The sequence below is a fragment of the Rhinolophus sinicus genome, linkage group LG15, assembly GCF_036562045.2.
Source record: "Rhinolophus sinicus isolate RSC01 linkage group LG15, ASM3656204v1, whole genome shotgun sequence".
Taxonomy (NCBI): Eukaryota; Metazoa; Chordata; class Mammalia; order Chiroptera; family Rhinolophidae; genus Rhinolophus; species Rhinolophus sinicus.
This window is the reverse complement of record NC_133764.1, coordinates 47286724-47310199: the sequence shown is the minus strand read 5'-3', so window position 1 is coordinate 47310199 and position 23476 is coordinate 47286724. Positions and strand designations below refer to the sequence as shown.

At 47.3% G+C, this 23476-nt stretch overlaps 1 non-coding gene across 4 annotated transcripts in view; it reads right to left on the bottom strand.

Moving 5' to 3' along the window:
- LOC109455821 (uncharacterized) overlaps positions 1 to 23476 on the bottom strand; it is a 77137-nt gene that overhangs the window by 25637 nt on the left and 28024 nt on the right. Inside the window, exons 2-12 of one of the 4 annotated variants that reach the window (XR_012492060.1) lie at positions 21968 to 22112; positions 18649 to 18675; positions 18241 to 18407; positions 17945 to 18041; positions 14051 to 15214; positions 8237 to 13901; positions 6112 to 7766; positions 3429 to 3517; positions 2725 to 2915; positions 2255 to 2528; positions 559 to 759 (exon numbers count right to left, since the gene is read on the bottom strand). This is a non-coding gene — a transcript (uncharacterized LOC109455821). Of the gene's footprint in view, positions 1 to 558; positions 760 to 2254; positions 2529 to 2724; positions 2916 to 3428; positions 3518 to 6111; positions 7767 to 8197; positions 13902 to 14050; positions 15215 to 17944; positions 18042 to 18240; positions 18408 to 18648; positions 18676 to 21967; positions 22113 to 23476 lie in introns of all 4 variants that reach the window. The other 3 variants (XR_012492059.1, XR_012492061.1, XR_012492062.1) reach the window with 3 other exon arrangements.

Below are 23476 nucleotides of genomic sequence, written 5' to 3'. Positions count from 1 at the left end.
GAGCAAGGTTCCTCCTGGTTCTTGGAGGAGGTGGGCACAGCAGGACATCTAGGTGGCACTGACAACCATCAGGATGCCAGGGGAGAGTGAGGGATCCAGGACTAAGAGAGGCCTATCAGGGCTTCTACAGAAAACCAGGATCTTATTCTCCTTCAGCCCCACTGTTTGGGATTACAACTGGGAAACCCGAGGTTGAGGGTTGGCAGATTTAGCAAATGAAAAAATACAGATGTCCTGTTAACTTTGAATTTCAAATAAGCAGCAATATGTATGTCCCAAACATGACGTGGGGGTCTTGTATTTTATCTGACAACGCTGCCAAGGTATGAGGTGAGGCTGAGGCACTAAAGCTGGGGTCTATGATTGTTCCAAGCGGGTTCTGGAGAAAAACACACAAATCCTAGCGCTTGCCTCTCCAAACAGGCCACGCCCCAGCCATATGGCTCAGTCACCACTGCTATAATAGTTCAATACTGGAAGCAACCTAAATATTCTTCAAGAGCAAAGTATTAGTTTCCTAGGGCTGATGTAACAAATACGACAAACTGAGTGGCTTACAATAACAGAAATGCGTTGTCTCACAATTCTGGAGGCTAGAAGTTTTCCACCAGTGCCAGGTTTTCTCTGAGACTCTGGGTAGGATCCTTCCTTGCCTTTTCCTAGCTTCCGATCGTGACGGTCAATCTTTGGTGTTCCTTGGCTTTTAGCTGCATCGTGCCAGTTTCCGCCTCTTTCGTCACGTGTCTGTCTCTTGTCTTCCTAGAAGGACATCAGTTATATTGGATGAGGGCCTAATGAAGTATGACCTCATCTGAACTCAATTACATTGGCAAAGATCCTATTTCCAAATAAGGTCATACAAGTAATAGGGATTAGGTATTCAATATATCTGTTGAGGGAGGGCACACAATTCAACCCATAACAAGCAGAATGGATAAATTAGAAATTGATACATGAAAGGATGTCCATGATGGATTTTTGCGTGTAAAAAAAAGGAAAAAAAGCAGGGTACAAGAAAAAAAAATACATGTAGCAAGATCCCCTTTTTGGTCTTAAAAAAACACAACTTTTATATGAGCCTGTATGTGTGATTATTACTTATTCATTTATTCAGTCAACAAATATTTACTGAGCTATTTCCTGAGCTCCCACCAGGCATACTGCAGTGAATAAAGCAGGTCCCATCCCTGCCCTTCTAAAGCCTACAATTAAATAGGCAGCTTGCTAGAAGGACACACATCTACCCATTGTTTCTATTTCTAAATGAGCTTGGAGGGGAAAGATCTCTTCTTCTTAACTTTTTTCTGTACTGTTTGAATTTTTATAGCAAGCGGGTTATTAATTTGTAACTTTAAAAAAAATGTTTAACCTGTTTTCGTCTGAAAGGCCAGCCTGTGGAAGTTTCCTTATTATGTCTCCCTGAGCACAGTGGTTCTCACGCAGCTGCTTAACCAGCGGCACCACCATGTGTGGCTGTTGTACCAACCGGCAAGTCTTTCCCTCAGTGTGTGTAAGTAAGAACGAGTAGGAAAGTTATACACAACCCAATCGCTCATTTATTAACATTTTATTGACCAAAAGAGTGAAATGTAATTATACATTTATTTATGTGTTTACTTGATGTCTGTCTTTCCTACTGGACTCTGGACTCCAAGATTGTGGGGCCATATTTGTTTTGTACAATATTATATAACCAGCTACCAGCACAGCGCTCAATAAAAATGTGTTGAGTGAATGAAAGAAACCAAAGCTTGGGATGGCCCCTCTCAATCATCGAGTCGAGCCCACTCATTTTATAACTGATAAAATTGAAGCCCAGAAAAGTCAAGCCACAAGACAAGTTATTGGTAGCGAAGCCTAGAAGAGCCTTATTGCTCTCAATCCAGGCTCTTAACTGGAAATAACAATAATAATAATGTGATACACATTTTATAGTAAGAGGAAGAGACATATAACCAGTTAAGTACAGAGAAGTACTGTCTAATAATGATCAAAAATTTAAACCACCGTTTTCGTCTATGGCTTTCCCCGCTGGCGCTAAGAATTCAACAGATATAGGGATTTGTGAGTGCTAATCACACCCCTCTCTTCTCTAAGTTCTGATCCAATTGAGAAATAGTCACAGAAGACAAATAGGGGTTAAAATGTCGGCTTTATTGTTGGTCCAGATGGATTGGTGGGTGTGGCTTAGACTCAAGGCCCAAACAGGCTTCCTTTTCCTTCTCCCCCAATTTGACCTTCCCCACCCACTCACAGCAGAACAGCTGGACTATTGAAGTCCTCCCAAGCAGAGGCTGGGGCTGCCCTGGTGCACGTTGCCTGGAGGAAGCAGGAGCAGCGGCCTTGTGGTTAGGTCAGTCCCAGAGAGAGAGCCAGGAACAGGCTGAGCGACGCACACTTGATAACTTTTCCCAACTCCATCAACCCAAGAGGTCACTTCTCTCACAGCGAGGAACTAGGGAGTGCCAAGAAAGTTGAAACGTTTCTTCCAAATACTTCCAAGAGGATGAAAGTTCCTGTTTTATGGGCTGGTAGGAGAATGGGGAAAGGAAAAAAAAATGCCCCCCTTAATGACAGCCTTCAATTTACTTAGTACCTTTTCATAGAATCTAAAAGCCTCTATGATCCCAGCTGCAGCTCTGAGATTAAAGGTTGTATCGATCAAAGGTGGATTTGCTGGGGGAAAAATGAAAGGCAAAAAAGATTGAACAATTGGTAACTTACACTAATAAGGGATGTATTTTTCTTATGTGACAGGAAAAGTAGAGGTAAGCAGTCCTGGGTTGGTATGAAGCTCCAGGATGCCACCCAGGACCAATGCTCCTCTGTCTTTCTGCTGTACCATCTTTAGCAAGTGGCTTTTGTCCTCATGCTCATAGGATTTCTTCTCTACTTCTAGGCATCCTGTCTTCATTCTGGGCAGGAGGAAGGGAGAAGGGCAAAGGGACAACTAGGTCTGTCCCTTTTATCGGGAAAACAATAAATTTTCTGGAAACTCCATTTAGTGCATGTGTGTTTTCCCATGGCCAGAACTGTGTCACTTGCCCAACCTCTCTGCAAGAGGGCCTGTGACATTTAATTTCTAACTTGGCAAATTGAATTATTTCAAACAAACAGAGAATAAGAATGAATATTGGACAGCAAAATGACCCACCACAAAAGTCACAAAACAACGATGAAAGAAAACAGAAAATATTGTCAAAGAATTGCTTTTTAAAAACTAAATGGGTTCGTTTTGTTTTGTTTCTTTTTGGCAAACATTCAGGAAAGAGATTACTTCCTGTGCAAACACTTTCAGAGCATAAAAAGACAGAAAACTTAGTTCATTTTACAGAGCTAGCATAACCCTGATACCTAAACCTAACAAAGAGAAAACACATACTAAATACAAAAATTAATTAACTAATTAATTAATTAAAACTACATACCAAGCTAACTTGCGAACTGACAAAAATCCCATGTTTTCCCTTTTCTTGGTTTCTTCCTTCTTTTATGAAGCTCATCGTCAAATAACTTCCTATGAAAGAATATGTGGGAAGTAAACTTTCTTAGTCCTTATGTATCTACAAATGTCTTTGATCTGACCTAGTACCTAACAGACAGTTTAGCTGGGTATTAAATTCTAAATTGAAAGTCATTTTCTGTCAGAATTTTAAAGATGTTTTTTCCATTGTCTTTTTGCGTCCAGCACTGCTAGTGAGTAGTATGGTACCTTTCTGGTTTTCATTTGTTTATAGGTGACTTTTTTTCTCTCTCTGGAAACTTTTAGGAGATGTCTTCTCATTTTCCTGGGTATTCTGAAATTTCAAAATCTTGTGTATTCTTCACGCTGGGGGCTTGATGATCTCTGTTAGTCTGAAGACTTGAGTCTTTTTGGCCTGGGAAATTCTGTTCAATTATTTATTTGAAAATTCTCTCAATTGATTTCTCTCTTCTCCCTAAAATGCTTATTAATCAAACAAGGACCTCCTGCATTATTATTTTTAACTTAACTTTTCTCTAATACAATTCTGTTTCTTTCCTTTTGTGCTTTATTTCCTGAAGATATTACCTTGACCTTAACTTCAACATTTTCACTGAATTTTAGTTATATTTTTATGTCCAGGGGCTTTTTTGTTCTCTAACTATTCCTTTTTCATAGCACCACTCATGTTTTATAGATACACTGTCTTCTTGAATTCTCTTTTTAAGTTCTGTTCCACCTATAAATTGTTTCTGTTTCCTTGGAGGTCTCATTTTCAGTTGGTTTACCTCAGTCTTTCTATTTCATACTTTAGGTTTCCTCAGATAGCTTCTGGCTTATGATTGTCCATTCATATTTAAGAATGAAGCAGTAGAAATGTCCTGGAAACTTTGTGTACACAGATAAGAGATGAATGGCAGGCTTTGTTTCAGAGTGAGCTGGTCTGTATGCTTTAGGACTTCTAAATGTCAGCCTGCAACATGCTTTACTCTAGGGTGCCACCTTAAAACCCAGCTCCCCTAGTCTTGTTCAGACAGTTTAATTTCTTTAAAACCCCTCCATTTTAGGAGGGAGGTACAATAAAGGGAGCATATCTGAGCACTCTCCATACAAGGGTCAGGGAAGTTTATTGTACCATTTATAGACTTATAATTAAGTCCCCATTTTCAGCCACATATCCCCTTCCCACCCTCCATTGAACCCAGCATATCTAAGTCCAATCTTCTTCAGGCTTCTATGGGCAGTTCAGCTCCCTCCTTGGCTATCGGCCCTGCTATGTGCATTCCAGACAGCAGCTTCCTCTGTACTGCTTCCTCAGCCATCACTCCTCCATCAAATCATTCCTCCAGAAATTTGTTGAGATTTCTCTTTTCCACAGATGCCCTTCCCCCAACTCTTTTTTTTAGAAAGATTTATATATTTTTACTATTTACTACTAAGACATTTCTGGAGGAAGACGATGTAAGACCATTGTATTTAATTAGCCATGATGGACTGGAAATCCCACCTGCCTTGTAATGGAGAGTGGTGGGTATGAGAATGTGTTCTCTCTCACAATTTTACATGGATAAACCTGAGCAGACTGTGTAATCTTTTTAATCAATTACACATTTACAAGAAATTCAAAAATATGCACAGAGATTGAAGGAAAACTTTTTTATTACATAACACATTTGAGTGTGTGTTGATTAAAATATATTTTAAATATGAAGCTAAAATCAGACATGTCCCTAAAGCACCTTCTCAGAATCCTGAAAGTTTCATAGAATATACTCAGGAAACCATTGGCTTAGTAAAAAAGAGCATGGAATTTGGAGTCCGACAAACTTGATTTAGATCCTGGTCTGGATCCATCTGTTCTGTCCAAATGTTAGTTCCTTCACCAGTACCTACGTCTTCAGATTACTGGGAAGCTTAAATGAGATAATCCACAGGCAAAGCATCTAGCACAGAACCTGGTGATTAGTAGTTGCTCAGTAAATGCTACCGCTATTCCTCATTTCCGCTTCATACTGAATGACTCACCACGCCCCATTTTGTTCATGTTATTTCCACCTAACCCCTTCACCAATTCTTGAGTGCCTGCTCAGCCATCAAGGTTCAAATCAGGCATTCCCACATTCACAGCGTCTTCCCTAAACCTCCAGAGATTCACTGCTCTCTGTCTTCTGGTCCCCCCAATCCCAACTGTAGCTCCAATCTCTCTGCAACAGAGAGAGCTGTGCACACCTCCATCCCTCTGTGGAGAAGGATTCCTGAAAGGCAGCATCCTGATCTTGTTCCTCAGATTCCCCCTGGCAACCAGGACAGTAGCTGGCACACAGTAGGCACTCAATCAATGTTGGGATCTAATTGAATTGCAACAAACTAAACTGTATGGATTATGAGAGCCTTAACCAACAGCCAGGCTGCGATACAAAAACCAAGTCATGACCCAGACAGACAGATCCTAACTTGTCCACAATGAAAACACCTTGTTCTTCTCTTGCAGGAGTTTCTGAGCTGTTGTCATAATGACCTCCGCCCCCAACCCTGCCACTTTGCCAAACACAAGTAAACACGTTCAACTCCACGAGACAGAACCTTGGTTTAGCTCGGCCCTTGCCACACCCCATGAGACAGAGTCAGGAGGACCAGACACTACTCACCTGGATTTATGGGCACCCACTGGGTGGGGGAGAGGATTTTTCATCCTCAAGAATGAATGTTTAGCTCTGGGTTTGGTCTGGAGCAGGATGCTTTCTCTGTTATTCTTCTCTTTACCTTCTTGGACAGCACCTGGCAGGAGAAAATATCTTGGTTCCTGACCTCTCCCCTCTTCCTTCTTCTGCCTTCACCTCCCACCCAAACAGGGTCAGGCCAACAGCCAGGCCAAATAGAGATATGACACAATCTCTGAGCAACCTTATTCTGGGGACTCACGCAGAGCTTAGGGGTGGAAGACTACTGCCCACACTAGGGGTCACTGGTCTAATGGAAAATGCAAAGTGTTTCTCTTCAAGGAGCTCCCAGTCTAATGGGGTTGGGGTGGGGAGACAAAGTATAGTCCCAGCCCTCTAGTAGCTCCCAGGCTTCTGTGGTCACACCCACACTCAGGACACACTCCGTCCTATGTGGGAGACAGAGCTCGTACACACAAGCATTGTCCATAACCAAGCAGACATAGCACCAGTCATGACCCTATCAGTGTGCCAAGCATCTGACCTACGTACTACTTACAAGGTCCCGTCTCCAAGCTGTGTTATCATCAAAGTAACTCTGTGCACTTGAATTCCTTCACCCCAACAAAAGGATTTGTTGATCCTAGTAATACTCCTTACATCTTCTCTCTCACCCACTCTCCTGTCGCACACATTGCAGCTGCTCTCAAACCTCCCTCCTCTTTTAGTCCTGCTCCTGATCCTTCTTCCTCTCTCTTTTCTCCCAACGTGGCATCACATTCGCCTACCGATTATTCTGACAACCAGCACCCTCATTAGAGGCTAAGGGAGGCCAAGCCAGAATTTGCTCCAACAGGCAGGGAGCAGGGAATGACCGGGAAGCAACACTTAGGTGCGAATAATTTCCATCCTGTCACACACATATTATTTCATTTAAGTCTCAAAGCCTCTTGATAACATGGATACTATTATTCCTACTCCATAGATGAAAAACAAAAAAGTTTAGCAAGTAACACATGACCAAGGACATGTCATTGGTGAGGTCACAAGGACTTGAACCCACAATTGCTGACTTCTGTGCATGGGGGGATATAATCACTGAAAAGACAAATTAGCAGGGTACCCGGAGGGAAGGAATTGGGTGACTCAGGGCACTGAGGGAATGCTCTGTGGAAAACATTCTCCAGGGTGTGGTGAATTCTTCTTCAGTACCTCAGGACATTTTTGTGTTTGTGTCTGTGTGTGTCTGGGACATAGGTGAGGTGACCACAGGGAGTTCCTCTCAGCCGTGGTCCACTTCCTACAGCTCACAGTGTGCGAGGACATTCCATGTGGAGCCATTCACTCTGAAGAGGCTCAGGAAAGACTGAAGATTTCCTCCACACAGAGGAACATGCCCAGGGACCCCCACCGAGGGCCAGAGTGGGCCAGGGGACTCCTGAGGGCGCCGCTGAGAGTATTACTTAGGGCATCTAGTCACAGAATGGGAAGGTTCTGTCTTTGAGGCTGCTAAGGCATAAAGTGTTACCCTGTTTTACAAGTGAGAAAAACGAGGCCCAGAGAAGTTTCGCCACCGTAGAGAAATCAGGGCCAGGCTTCGACCCAGACCTTCTGACTCCCACTATACCCTCCAGCGAGCCAGACTGCCAGGCAAGAGTAGACAGTGCTAGATCCCACTCCCGTGTCCCCCAACCCCCCTGAAATGATGCCTCAGACAGGGCTTTGACATGTCTCTCTTCTTTCTAGGGACACCAAGTGACTGGGGACCTGGGCTGCTTGGGGAGCCCCAGGGGGCCTGTCCTACTGGATCTTTCTTTGGAGTCTGACAAGAGAAGGAACTCAGTAAATGGAGGCATGCGTGTGATAACAGCCGACTGGTGGGAGCCCATCAGGGACCTCTTCCTGCTATGCCACAAACCAGCACCCAGGGCGGGAGGAGGTGGGAATATATATGCTGTAGAGAACCCCTGGGGGGCGGTGAGGAGTGCAGAGGGGTGCTTACCCCTTTCCTCAACGCCCACCTCCCTTCAACTGGATTAGCTCTGACTTACCTGCTTCATTGGTCTACACTTACTAGCAAACTCCTGTTTGAAGAAAGGGCCTGGCGTCCTACCTTCCTTCTTAGGAACGTCTTTGTTTGCAATCCTTTTCCATTTTGTGTGTTTAAATCAGGATTTCTCTGTCTGTTTAGGAGAAAATTCCTAGATGGAGGAAGGGAATGGGCCAGGGAAATTTTCTCACCTTCACTGCTCCCAGGCTCCCCCACTATTAATCTCAGAAGTATTGAAAATATGGCTTCTCTTTGAGGCCAGCTCCACTGAACACCTCCCCCTGCAGTATCTGAACCTCCCCTCCCTATTTTATGCCCAGTAGTTCTGCGCAATTCAGATGCTACTCCCAAGAGTTGCTTCTCAGTCCTAGAAGGGATATTTCTGAAGCCCTCAGAGACACAGGCTGTGCCCGTGCCCTCCCATCTTCCCATAGCTCCTCATGCATCCTTGAGTCCCACGTGGTCTTTTTGCTTCATGGCCACATTGGAGCCTGTGGAGCTGTCTCCCAGTTCTACCAGTTGTAGAAGATTGCACTTAGAATGTTTGTTGGCAATCAACTGCCTTTTCCCTCCTCTTTACCACCTCTGCACAGCTGTTGAACCCCACTCCCTTCTTTAAAGTCTTCCAGTTCCATGATACTCCAACCAAAGACTGAGCGTGCTGAGATGGAGTGGGGCTGGAGGAAGCAGCTATCCCATTCTCTTAACACCCCTCTCATGGTCTGAGGGGTTTGGGGTGGATCTGCAAATGTAATAAGGCCAGAGCAAGAATGGAGGCTGCTTTAGTTCACAGCTCACATTGGACAGAATGCTTCCCTGGCAGGAAGGCAGGGGGCTGGATTGGATGAGCTCTCAGCCTTGAGGACCAATGGTGGGGCTGCCCTAGAGCTCCTGGGCTGGTCAGCAGTGTCTCTTCTCCCTCTGTCCTTCCAGGAGGCAGCTCCTCCCCTCCTGTTCAAGTCTGTTGCCTGGTCTATAAAGCAGACCCATGAGGCCTGGCAGGAGGCAGAGGAGGGAAAGCATGCTGTCAGCACCCGAGGGCAAATGGGAAAACCAGAGACCAGAAGCCTGAACTCCATGCATCCCCAGCAGCCCCATAAATCCTGATCGCATTCCCAGCCAGAGCAGACAGTGGACCCTGGGGCTTTATGAAGAAGCGCCTTGAAGCCCACAGTGGGCGCCCTGCTAGAACCACCCACAGTCCTAGGCACCAGGAGGACAGATGGGGAGGCAGCAGTAGCAGCCCACAAACCCACCCCACCATGCACCATTGCATGCATCGGGAGGGTCCTGCAGAGCTATTTGAGGGACAAAGGGGTAGCGGGGAGGTTACTGGCAATAAGGCCTCCAAGAGGAAACACTCCTCAAGGTGGTGCAGGAGCCCCAGTTTCAAGGCAAAGAAATATCACTGCCCTCAGACAGCTCACACACCAAGGGGGAGACCCAGGCCCTACTTGGGGTGGAGGGATGGGGTGGGGAGGCTAGACTTGCTGAGACACCTCAGGGCTCCTCCAGGACTCCCTACCCCAGGGAAGGGCAGGGCTGAGTGTAGAGGGTGGGAACACCCTGAGTAAGCAAGGTCACAAATGACTGCACTTTCCAATGAACGTGACTCAGAGGCAGGAAGAGGAGAGTGAGATCCCTGAGGCTGGATGCCAGCCCTCACCTGGCCCACTGGGCTCAGCTGCCCCAGGCACTGGAAGAGACCCCTCTGCCCTCTCACACCCTCAGGCTCCACTACTCCTGGGAAAAGAGCCTTTGCCAGGGGAGACAGTCCCCTGGGGCAGGGGGTAGGGGGTTGGAGTGGGGGTGTGCAAGGAAGATTCCTGAGGCCAAGAGTTGTAAATGATGGTGGGCTAGGAAAGGAGAACTTAATGAACTCCTTCCAGAGCCCTGGCTTCCCGCTGCCCAGAGCTCAACCAGGAGAGCACTCACTACAAGTGCCTGTGTTCCTCTGGCCGTGTGCCTCGGGACATGTGCCTCGGGACATCTGACCCTCCCAAAGTGCTTTGCACTTTCAACCTAGCTAATCTGCCTCTAGCTTGTCCTTCCAGAGCTCTGGCTCCCCAAGGCACTTCATGCAGAGCACACTCCTGGCAGGTATTTAAAAGCGTTGAATGAACAAATGACCTAAAAAGTATAGTATTTCCTAAGGCCAGTCACGTGCGTGCACTTCCACCACCACCACCCTAAAGAGGCTCCCTGTCGGAGCTGCCACAGCCTGGAAACTGCTCTCCTGGCTTCCTCATTGGACCATCCCCATCGTTCTGCCAAACAAGCTTTCCAAATACAGTGTCATCACAATTCTTCGAACACTGTTGCTTCCCCCTGCTCTTGGGATAAATCCCAAATCTCTAACCTGGCCCACAAGTTATCCCACAATCTCTACCTGTCCAGCCTCATTATCGTAAGCCCCTCATTCTTTGTGCACCAGCTGTGCTGAGTTTTCTTTGGCTCAAATGGACTGCCATTGCTCCTACCTCAAGACCTTTGCACTTGCAGTTTCCTCCTCCACCTGCCAGCTCTTTCTCTCTCCTTCACCCTCTTTGCCCGCCTAACTCCTATTGTCTTCAGGTCTCCACTTAATTGTCTCTTTCTTGGGGCAGCCCTCCCAGATCCCCCAGGGGCAGCTTCCCCATGACATATTCTCAAGCCAACCTAGATTTTCCCTCCCAGCGTCTTTCAGTTTGTAATTATAATTTGCATGGTTATTTCATCAGTGTCTACCCCTCATACCCATGCCCTTCCTGCCCCAAAGACCATCAGCAGGATATGTACTAACGCCCAGCCCCAGCAATGCCCTGCATGCCAGGGGGTTGAGATTTCAGACGCACTTGATCTGAAAGGTCAGCCCCACCTTGTGCCAGAGCGTGGGGATCACGAACTCTGGGGTATGTACACTCACCCTGGAAGGGGAAAAATAAGGAGTATTTGGAGAGAAAGATAAGGTGGCCAAAGAGCAGGAAATGAGCTGTGGGGAGCTGTTGGCTGAGGGAGGGCAGTTTAGAATGAAGGCTGCAGATCAAAGCGACAGGAAGTGGGCTGATTTTTTTCAGTAACGGAAGAATCTGATCAAAGCCACACTTTCCTGTCTGGGTGGGATAGGCAATTCATTCACTTATTCATATATATTTGCACGTCATCCCATGGTCATTCAACAAATATCAATAGAGCACCTTTGTGTGTGGCAGGCACTATGTTATACCTGGGGACACAGTGGTGAGTAAAAGTGGATCCAGCCCCTACTCTCCTGAGTTTACAGGCATCTAGTTTAGTGTCCACACCAGTTTTGAAACTTTGAGCCTGCAATCCATTTAGTGAATCACAGGCAGCATTTTTAAAAATGAAATACAGGGTGGAATGAAATGAGATGGGACAGGGTAGAGTGGGAAGGACTGGAATAGAATGGAAGATATCAGTGTGTCCCACATACCAAGGATGAGCATTGTTTCCGTTATAGACAGGCACAGCTCATTTTATTGAGCTCCACTGATACTGTGTTTTTTTATAAATGAAAGGTAAGACCCTCCACCAGCAAAAAGATGATGACTCCCTGCGGGCTCGGGTGACGGTTAGCATATTTTAGCAATCAAGTATTTTTAATTAAGGTAGGTACATTTTGTTAGACAAAATGCTATTGCACACTTAGTAGACTATAGTGTAAACATCACTCTTCTAGGCACTAGGAAACCAAAAAATCCGTGTGACTCGCTTTATGGCGATGTTCGCTTTCTTATTGTGGCCTGGAACGGAACCCGCAATATATCCGAGGTACGCCTGGATGTGTTAGGTGACCTGGGTCCCAGCGTAAAATATATTTGTCACTGTGGTCACAATCAAAAAAGGTTTTAAAACACCAGTCTAAATATTACTTAAATAATTCCATAAGCTTATAACTGAAGTCTATGATAGGGAGCATGCAGAGATGTACAGAATGGCATGAGAGCATAGAACAGTAGTATCTCATCTTGCTGGGCCAGAACGGGGGGGTCAGGGACATCTTCCCTGGGGAGATGATGCTTGAGCAAGGAGGAGGAAGAGGAGAAAGAAGAGGAATTAAAGGTACTATCTAGGAGGAAGGCACACAGAAAATGTCAAGGAAGCAGAGGAGACCAGGCCTGTTGTTCCGAGAGAAGAGGGGAGGGTGGCATGAGCTGAGGACGGAGACGTAGGAAGGAGCCTTGTGGGGCTTATTGAAAAGTTTGGTCTTGATCCTAAAAGCAATGAGAAGCCGCTGATGGGTTTAGCCACTCATATATTTATCAACAGCTGGCTGAGTCATCCTCTGACCTGGCTGTCTGTCCTGGTGCTGGAGACACAGCAGTGAAAGCACCTGCAAGCCACTTTCAGGCCAGCTGAGAGTGAAGACACACAGGAAGTGGTCAATGCAGACTCTCATTCTATTTAAGCAAACCCGGGTCTTGGGTTACCTTCCCCCAGAAGCAAACCCTGCGACAAGAATGAGTCACTTACCTGAGAGGTGATCCCAGGAAGCGCTGGTATGAAAATATACAGAAAAGTGACACCGAGAGGGGATTGACAAGCACCCCTGGGAAACCCAGCTCCATCCTGCTGGGACCTCTGGGAGACCCTGGGGAACTCGCCTTCCTGAGGGAGAGCAGCTGCGGCTTTCATCGTCCAGTTTTCACGTCACTGGCTAAAACTGCCCCTGGGCACACTTCTGCTGCAGAGAAAGTCCTCTGGCAGAGTTGCAATGTTGCAGTGCAGAGGGGACATGGACAGGGCACCAACCCTTTCTGCCAAAATCATCCTACACTTCCAGAGCATTCTGTGGTCCCTTAACTCATCTGCATTTGCTTTAGGGTGATGACCCCCAAATCTCTAACTCCAGTCCTAACTTTTCCCCTGGTTTGCAAATCCTTATATTAACTAACCATCACCTGGGTGTCCCCCTTCGGATGTCCCATGAGCACCTCAAATCATCAGGTCCGAAACTTAATTCTTATCACTCCCCATCCCCTCCATCAAACCTACATATCCAGTTTACCTTTGGGATGAATGGCACTGCAATGACCCAATCACCCAAGCAGAAAGCAGCTCCCATCGCCCCAGCGTGCACAACCAGTCAATCACGGCCCGTTGTCCTGTCCCTCCTCCATCCTCTCCGTCACCGCCCAGCCTGAGGGTGCCGCACCCCCTTTCACCCAGAGCACTGCGTTGGCTCCCTGCTGCCCTCACCCCTCATCAGGCCATACCTGATGTAGCTCACGTGAACCTCCCACAACCCAGGTCTGGTTGTGTCGGTCTCCTGATTGAAATCCTGCATGCCTCCCCATCTCCCTGAGGACGAGATCCAAACACCTCTATGCCAGAAGCCTCTATGGCATAAAGGCTTTCATATCCAGCATCACCCCTTAGTCTAATGTCCCCACGCCATCATTACCACTACTCCACCTCATATGCTCCAACTGTTCTAAGGTGTTCCTAGTTCCCCTGACACATATCCAGTCCTTTGTACTTGCTGAATCCACTTGCTAAACTCAATAACCTCTGCTTTGTCCACCTGGCCAATAGCCACCTGCCTCCTCTGGAAAGCCCACTTTGATTTCCCCCACACCCCCACTGTACCTTTCATAGGCATCCTTCTTTAGATCGAGGACACCATGAAACAGTCAGCGGGGAACTGAAGAGCTCCCCCACCAGTCTGCGAACTTCTGAAGGCAGGGACACTATTTCTTCTCTCTTTCTCCAGCGCCTCGCACACAGACTGCTTCCAGAAAACCCTCAGTGAGTGTGAGCTGACCCATGAGGTGGCTGGGCTCAGGTGACTTCATTGGTGACATGTTAAACAGTGGCTGGGCTGAGAGGGGAACCTGGACTCTTTCCTGCCCTCATGTCAGCACAGGGGACACATACCTTTGATGATGAGAGACAGCAGAGGGTAGCCCTTCAGCGACCAGCTTCGTGCTCCTGAGCCCTGTCAACGGAACCTGGAGTTGTTGTCAAGCCGCGGGGCCAGGGTGCGCCGAGCCATCCACATTCCCTTAGGACCAGAGGAAGGCTCAGACCGACAGACAAGCTTTGAACCTGACAGAGCAAGGAGTTTCAGTCCCACTGGGCACGACAGACAGCTTTGGGTTCGGGAACACTTGGCAGCACCCATGTGAGCCAAATAGCCAGTGAGCATCAGGGGACAGATCTGCTGTCTGCCTAAGTGACTTGGGATAAGCCACTTCCCCTCTGTGGGCCTCAATTTCCCCACCTGTAAAGTGGCAACTTACACCAAGGCCATTCCAGCTCAAAAACACTATGATTTTGACTGTAATCCCACCTAGAAGCAAGTCTGAGGGCCAAGCCAGGGCCAAGCGACATGCTGTGCAAAGAACACAGTGCTTGGGGATGGCTGGCCTCTGCCCTTGGTACCTGGTACCCTGAGTCCCTTTACCTTCCTCAGTTTCCTGTAAAACAGAATAACGGCAGCCACAGAAGATAGCTGTAAGAAGAAACGCAACAAACTGTGTAAAGTACCTGGAGCAGTGCTTTACCATAACCGATGTTATCATTTTGTGGTTCCCTTCCTCTGATACTAGAAGGCACCTGTGCGTGCTGGGTGCCTCTCTAGCTCAGCCTGCAGGGCCTGCAGACCAGGAAATTCTACCCTCACTCACCTCCTCCAGTCCTGGCTTCGCTCCCCATCCCCATATGTGGCTTCCCTCACTGCCAAGCTCGGCTCCTCGCCTGAGTGTGGCTGAGGGCCGGAGTGGCCAGGTGAGCATGGTTAGCCACAGGTGTGACCACAAAGACCCCAGACCACAGTGGCCGATTGCATTCACATTTAGGTCTGGAGGCTCCTAATCCAGTGATCCAGTGACACAGGCCCATGGCCTCACTGCCCTCTCACTGTCCAGTCACCCTCCCTCTGTCCCCAGGTGACCCCACTGCATTCCTGTGGTTTGGGGTTTGCTGGTGTGGTGGCAGCAACTGAAGTCTTGGCACCCTCCCACCAGCGAATGGGGAGGGGGCTCTAGAGGCCAAATTCTTCTTCAAATGAGATTCCCGTGGTTTCCTCAGCTGAGGCGTCTGTGGAGCAGAGAACAAACAATGTGGAATTACATTTCTCTGGAAAACAGGCTCCACAAGTGAAGATCTAAGCATCTCTTTGGGCGTGGGGCCGACCTCGCTGGTGCCAGGCTGGGCTCCCACTGCCTTCCAGGCTCGCTGGTTGAGCAATTCCAGGTCGTGAGGCCATACACCCCTTCCTCCATCCCCAGCAGCCTCCCCACCCGTGTGACCCAGAGAAAGGCTCCGGCTTTTTCCGGACTTGGCTGGGGCACCCTGCCCAGAGACAGCTGGGAACCCCGAAATGGGAGCATCCTCCTGGGACGGGTTCACACCAGCTGTATCTAATGCTGCCATCCCCGCTGGGCGGGATTTCAGGATCGCATTGCAAAGACTAGGGAGGTGGTGAGACTGGCTGTCTCCCTGGGTCCCCAGGCCCCAGCAGTATATTCAAGAGTGACAGACCCGGGGGCAGCCAGATGGCTCAGCTGGTTAGAGCGCGAGCTCTCAACAACAAGGTTGCTGGTTCAATTCCCACATGGGATGGTGGGCTGCGCCCCCCTGCAACTAAAGACTGAAAATGGCGACTGGACTTGGAGTTGAGCTGCACCCTCCACAACTAGATTGAAGGACAATGACTTGACTTGGAGCGGATGGACCCTGGAAAAACATACTGTTCCCCAACATTCCCCAATAAAAAATTTTAAAAATTTAAAAAAAAAAAAAAGGAAAAGTGACAGACCCCCAGAGGCACAGAGGGGAGAGCCACCAGCTGACTTCCCCAATCCCCAGCCCAATACCATCTCAGAGCCTGTCAAGAAAGGGCCGTGCACATGTGGTGTCTCCATACAATGGAACAGTCTTCAGCCATAAAAAGGCATGAAGTACTGATGCTCGCTAAACATGAATAAACCTTGAAATCACTATGCCAGTCAACAAAGATCACATCGTATGATTCCATTTATATCAAATATCCAGATTAGGGAAGTCCATAGAGACAGAACACAAGATTAGTGGTTGCCAGGGCCTGGGGAAAGGAGCTTCCTTTTGGGATAATGAAATTGTTCTGGAACTGGATAGAGAGGGTGGTTGCACAACATTGTGAAGGTACTAGATGGCACTAATGGTAAGTGTTGTGTTATGTATTTTACCACATTAAAGGAAACAAGAAAGGCCCTTGCCCTGGGTGTCCTGCACTGGCCCCCCTTTGAGAATAAAGAGTCTGAAGGTCCGAACGGATACACTGGCCAGAGCCACAGCCCCGCTTCCAGACCACACTTGGCATTCTGAGAGCCACCTTACACCCTGACTAAACACCCTGAGACTCCTCAATTTCGTTTTCTAAAGGCAAACCACAGCCTGGACCCAAGGGGCAGGTAAGGAACAGCTGTCTGTAAGGGAGTCAGTGGGATTTGGCTTATCCAGCCTGGTGTCTACACTCCTTCTAGTGCAGGATGGAGCCTGGAATGAGAAGAGGGATAAGGCCACAGACCAGGGACTGGGACCCAGGGGCCAGCCCTCCCTGGGCAGCTAGTGCTGGCACAGAATTCTAAGTGGTCAGAGAATTATGAATTTGACCTTGGACTTCAAGGTCACTATGAAAAGGTATATATGTCAACATAAATAGATAGAACATATTGATAGAACATTGACAGTTTTTAAGCTTGACTTATGGCTTTTGACTAGTTAGACTTGTGGTATATGAGCCTCTGTATTTGTTTTCTATCACTGCCTAACAAACAACCACAGACTTAGTGGGTTAAAACCACACCTGCTTATTAACCCACAGCTCCATAGGTCAGAAGTCTGGGCATGCTCAGCGGGGTTCTCGGCTTGGGCTCCCACAAGGCTGAAGTCAAGGGGTCAGCCAGGCTGGGCTCTTATCTGGAGGTTCTGGGGAAGAAGCCACTTGCGTGCTCCTTCAGATTGTTGGCAGAACCCAGTTCCATGTAGTTGTAGGACTGAGGTCCCCTTGCTGGCTGTCATCCGGGGGTTGCTCTCAAGTCATGCTTCAAATCTCTAACTTCCTATTCTGCTCCCAAATAGGAGAAAACGCTCTTCTCATAAAGAGCTCATCTGATTAGGTCAGACCCACCTAATTAATCTCCGTATTTTAAGGCCAACTGACTCAGGACTTTATAGCTACAAAACCCCTTCACAGAGTACTTCGATTAGTACTCGATTGAGTAGCCAGAGGATGGAATCCTGGGGTGGAGGCATCTTCCAGAATTCTACCTACCACTGCCCCCATTTGGAATCTTTCCAGGCCTCGCAAATGTTAGGGGGCGCTTGCTCCAGCCAGATGTGTCCAGTTCTCTCTACCTCAGGACTTAACTCATGGGAACTTTGTTTAGCTAGAGCAATCACTCACCACCTCTGTGGTCCAATGCTACCTTTTCTTCTTCCAGGACCTGCTGAAATGCCACCTCCTCTGTAAAGCCTTCCGCTTGAGCCCCAGGCAGAATTAATCTCCCCCAGAGAGCACTTTGCCCCTTATACCCCTCCTCTAGGGCACATCCCAGCTTGCCTTGGGTTACAGCTGAGAGCCCCGAGTCCTCTCCACCTATGAGACCAGGAGCAACCCAGGGCAAGGGCCACCAGTCATCAGACACTGTGCCAGGCCCACAGAGATATAGAAAAATGAATCAAATGTCACCCCTGCCTTGGAGGACCCCGAGTCCAGCAGGACCAATAAACCTAATAGTAATTACCATTTATGAATGCTTAGTGTGCAGCAGTCATTGCACGTACCTTCCAAATACCCCGTGACGTACAGACATTGACAGGTGAGAAAACTGAGTCTCCGAGACATTAACCAGCTTTCCTAGTCACATGGCCCAATTCAAATCTGGGAAACAGACATCACGGGTGCTGCCACGGATGCCACACCCTTTAACCACGTGGCTCCAGGGATCCTGTGTGCAAAGGGCTGCAGGTGCAGTTGGTGACAACAGAGCTAAATGCAAGAAGTGTAAGCAAGGGTGCGCATGCAGGCAGGGGTGGGGGGACTAGGGAGGTGTGACAGAACAAAATGTCCTCTTACTCACCCCGCTAGGCTCAGCAGGAGGCCTTGCTCATCCAGTGAGCTCACCTTGGGCCTAGGGCTATAGAGAATCACAAACAGCACCCTCCTCGTCCCCCGAGCTGGCCAGGGACCCCTTTCTTCAGGCTGGGCCCTGGGCAGATGGTCCAGCAGCTTGGGTCATTGCTGCTCCTGGACAGGGGTGGGGCACAGGCGCTGATGTCCCTAGGAATATCCCTACACCTCCCCCCCACCCAGGGAGAGTGAAAGGCTCAAGCAGGGCAGGCTTAGGGTATCGGTGCCCCAGCCTGTCTGTTTTGGGATACAGGTGGCTGATTTTCTTTTCAGATTTAACTCTGAGGTGTAAATATCAGTAAGTCATGGGCCAAAGCCAAGAATAAATTATTTGGTACAAAGAGGGCATACAACTCACCCCTGGTCAGAGTGATCCAGACTCTGTCTGTCATGAGGGAAGGAAGAGAATTTCTCATCAGAAACACGTCCTCACCTGTTCTTGGGGCCCACCCAGTGCTGCTACCCATAGAGCACAGAGTAGAGGAGATGCTGAGTTTCCTGCCCTGGGCCCCAGGAGGACAAGTGTTCCTGGGGTCCCAGGACCCTGTGCAGTGGGGCTGGGGGGCGGCACTGACCAGCCTGCATTGCCTCCACATGCCTGTCAGGGTCAGGGGAGAGCCCCGGATGGCAAGGACCTGAGTTTCAGTCTGTCTGTGTCACCACTTGCAATGGCCCTTAAACAACTTCCATCCCTCCCTGAGCCTCAGCTGACACATTGGTCCAGTGAGATCTGACCTCCAAAGTAAAACACACATACCCCAAGGTAACACAGAACGACCCACTGGCATGTGGAAGAAAATTTTAGAATTAAATGTATATGTACTTACATGTATCTCAGTCTAAAATAAGGAAAGAATTCAGCTCTACTGATACTTAGCAGGCAGACTGACCCAGGTAACCCCAATGGGTCTGTTTTGGGCCAGTCATGTCCCCCACATTAGTCCATGTGTGGAGAGAGATGTGATGCTCCATCAGGCAGAGAACCTGAGGGCGGCCCCTTCTCTCTACTGCTTAGTTTTCAACATATTATGATATTACCATTTATGTATGCCCAGTTCGGTGGAATTCACAGATTGCAATGTCGGATTCAAATTAATCTGCCCTTAAACAGAACAAATGGCCCAAAAAGATTTCTGCAAAGAAACATCAAGAAAATAGCAGTGCTTCCCCCTAATCCTAGGACATGATTTCATCTGACATTCCATAAAGGAAAAACAAGGGGGCTACAGTAGATGTCATTCCAAAAATGACATCTCTTTTCATCAGGGTAAAAGTGAAGTTTAAACAGTTGTAGAGGAAGTAATTTTTTTTGGAAGAAAAATAGTATGATTTAGAAATAAAGTTTGAAAGTGTTCCCATTATTATATGATTTTGTTGTTGGAAACCTTGTGTGTTCCTAAGACCTTTTATATTTCCCCTTCAAAAAAAAACAAAACAGAAAACAAAAAGGGATTTTTTTTCTAACTTGCTTAAAAATCTTCCAAATGAAGAGTTTGAGTGGGTTTAAAATCCATTTGCTAAAAGCATTAAAATGCAAAGTATCCCAATTTCTTTGCAAGAACAACTGATTGACATGAGAAAAGATGGAAATTTGAAAGTCAATTTTGAACAAAACCTTTCCATAATTGGTGGATGGTGTTGAAAATTGAAAACTGAATGTCATGATTTAATGAGCCGAGCCCACAATGCACCTCGTCCATCTGGATCTAGGTATCTTCATGAGGCCTCCTTTTTAGCTGTGACAGCCTTTAAAACTGAATATTGAAATAAACCAAATTTAGTACCAGATCTTCAAGTCACTGTTCTGCAAAGTGTTAAACTAGGATTTTCAAAAATAAAGAAGCATATTTAATGGAGTTTCTCTCGTTATAAGAACAAAAAAGGATGTCATACCATTATTAAATGAAATGCCATAAAAATTACTTTAGAACTTCAAATATTACATTTTTTACTTTATGTAGTTTTATGTTGTATGTAATAGAATACACATAACGTATAATTTGTTCATATATGTATAAGGTATTTTATAATATACATGTATTTTTTGAAAGGCACATACTATGTATATTTATGTATATAGTTCATGTACGTAATTTATAAAGTTCTATGTATGTAATTGATAAATGAATACCGGGGTTGCCACAAAAAATGTATACAAGTGGACACTTTGGTCAACGTTGCTCAAGCAGTAGTTCGCCGTCATCAGAAGTGTCTGGACGCTGATGGGAACCACGTTGAACACCTCTTGTAATTGCAAAAGTCAAAAGTGACTTGTGTGGGGCCCGCCCGGTAGCTCAGGCGGTTGGAGCTCCATGCTCCTAACTCCGAAGGCTGCCGGTTAGATTCCCACATGGGCCAGTGGGCTCTCAACCACAAGGTTGCCAGTTCAACTCCTCCAAGTCCTGCAAGGGATGGTGGGCAGCGCCCCCTGCAACTAGCAATGGCAACTGGACCTGGAGCTGAGCTGTGCCCTCCACAACTAAGACTGAAAGGACAACAACTTGACTTGGAAAAAAGTCCTAGAAGTACACGCTGTTCCCCAATAAAGTCCTGTTCCCCTTCCCCAATAAAATCTTTAAAAAAAAAACAGTGACTTGTGTTCATCTTTTGTTATCGGTATATACTGAGTATTACAAATTCAATAGGTTTTTCCTTTCTTAAAATGTGTATGCATTTTTAGGCACCCTCTGTAGATTTTCCTGAGGTCGAGGCTGACTGAACACCTAAGGGTCCCTCCAGCTCCGGAATTAGAGACCGCAGTGGGCCCACCTTGTCCTGGGTTAGGGCATTCCTAATAAAGTTGCTCCTGGATGGGGCCTCACCTGACAAGCAGGTGGAATTTCAGGCATGTACATTTTCTAGCTGAGGCGTCAGAGGGGCAGAAGAGTAAGACTGGAGACATGTTCCACCTCCCCAGGGCAGACCCATCACAAAGCCCAGCGTCCCCTCCCCTGGGATGAGAAGGACCTCTTACCTCTCCTCCTTACCCCTCCCACTGCAACAGAAGAAGGAAAACAAGACTTTCCTCCTGCTCAGAGGGAATCCACAGGCCCTCAGAGGGTCTTTCCTGGAGATCACAGCAAACTGGCAATGGAGACTGAGAGCAAATTCAGGCATCCAGACTGCAGGTCTGGCATTTTACCTGCTCTGCTCTCTGCACCATGACGCAGTCTGGTTTTTAGTTACCGAAATTCTCACTATCATCTCTGTTGGGAAGCCCTGCCTGCTATTAATTGCAGCCTTATGTGCTACAAATAAAACCTAGAATGTTTAGGAGGCTGACCACCCAGGCCAGTTCTCTGCCCCATCGTAGCAAAGAACATCCCTGTCCAATCTTTTGCTTCTGTTTTAACCCCAAAGAAGAGAGCGTCCCAGGAAAAAAGTAAGGCCTGCCCCTCTGCTTCCCTCTTAAGGGGCTTTCCGCCTGCCTGAAGCAAAATGATCTTTCTATGGCACAAATATGTTCATGTTGTTCCCTCCCTCCTCTGCTCTGCTTAAAAGCTTCTGTATCTCCAGTGACCACAACAGAAAAGCCAGGCTGTTTAGGCCAACCCACATGTTTTTTCCCTCCACCTCACCTAGGCCCAGCCCACCTGCATCAGTCACCGGCAGGAAACAGAAACCACACTAGCTAATTTAAGCAGAAAGGAATTTCATGCAGGTAATTCCGTACTTACAAAATCATTGGAAGGAGAATAGGCCGTACCCGCAGGAATGGCTCCCAGGAAAACAGAGGACCCACCTTGGAACTGTCCCCTCTGGCACCGTCAGGAAGATGAGCATCAAGAGCCACCCAGGGTCTTTGATGTCAAGAACCATCACCTAACCGATACAGGGGTCAAGAAGTCATTTCAGAAACAACTTCACTCCCACAGCGCTGGACACTGGTTTCTAGAAGGCAGCTGCCCGAGACACACGGGGTCTCCACAACCATGCAGAGCAGCAGCAACAAGCCATGTCCCTAAGTCCATTCGGTTGACAGAACCTGTCGCCTAACCAGAACTGTTGCGAGAAATGCAGTGTTCAGCGTCCAGCCTCTCCAGCTCAGGAAGGCCCACTAGGAGAAGAAAGTGGAGGTGACGCTGAACAAACACTGTCTCTCGGAATTGTTCTCCCAGCATTCCTCCTCCCACCCTCACCCTGAGTTCCAGCCACAGAGACCACTCCGAAGGTCCTGGGAACACCCCAGGCTCTTTCTCACCTCTCTGACCTTCCCCATGTTGATCTCCAACCCCCTCCACTTTGAACGTCCTTCATGAACCTGAGATGCTTTCTCTGGCTCCCTCAGCCCGACGCTGTCCAATAGAAAATACAACACAAACCCCATATGTAATTCTAAATTTTCTAGTAGCCACATGAAGTAGGTTGAATAATGGCCACCCAAAAATATCAAATCCTAGCCCCTGTAACTTTTAAAACTTTACCTGATTTGGAAAAAGGATCTTTGCAGATGTAATTAAGTTGAGGATTTCAAGATGAGACTACCCTGCATTATCCAGGTGAGCCCTAAACGCCATCGTAAGTGTCCTTATAAGAGAGAGGCAAGGGGAGATAACACAGGGAGAAGGCAAAGCAAAGAAGAGACAGAGAGCGGAGCAATGCCGCCACACGCCCAGGAATTCCAGGGTGACCCCCAGAAGGTGGAGAGGCAAGGAATGCCTCTTCCCCTACAACCTGTTCCAGCTTCTGGCCTCCAGACCACGAGAAAATAAACTTTTGTTGTTCAAAGCCACAAGGTTTGTGGTAGGTTGTTACAGCCGCCTGAGGAACCTAATAAAACATATTTTAAAAAGTGGGAAAAAGCAGGTGAAATTAATTTTGAGAATATATATTTTATTTAACCCAATATCTAGGAAATATGATTTCAACGTGTATTAATATACAACTTATGAATGAGATAGTTTACATTCTTTTTTTCATACGAAGTTTTTGAAATCAGAATTGCATTTTACATCTGAAGCACGTCTCAGCTCGGACTAGCCACATGTGACTAATGGCTGGCCTACTGGGATGGCACAGCTCTAGCATTCTCTAAGCCTCCAGGCTGGCAGCAGCCTGGGGTTTGGGGGCCTTATTTGCCTACGCGTCATCCTCTCCCACACACAGGTGTGCTCTTTAGGGCCAGGGACCTTGTTCCATTCATCTCCCTATCTCAGTCCCTGAATACAGGGGTGCTCAGTCCAAGT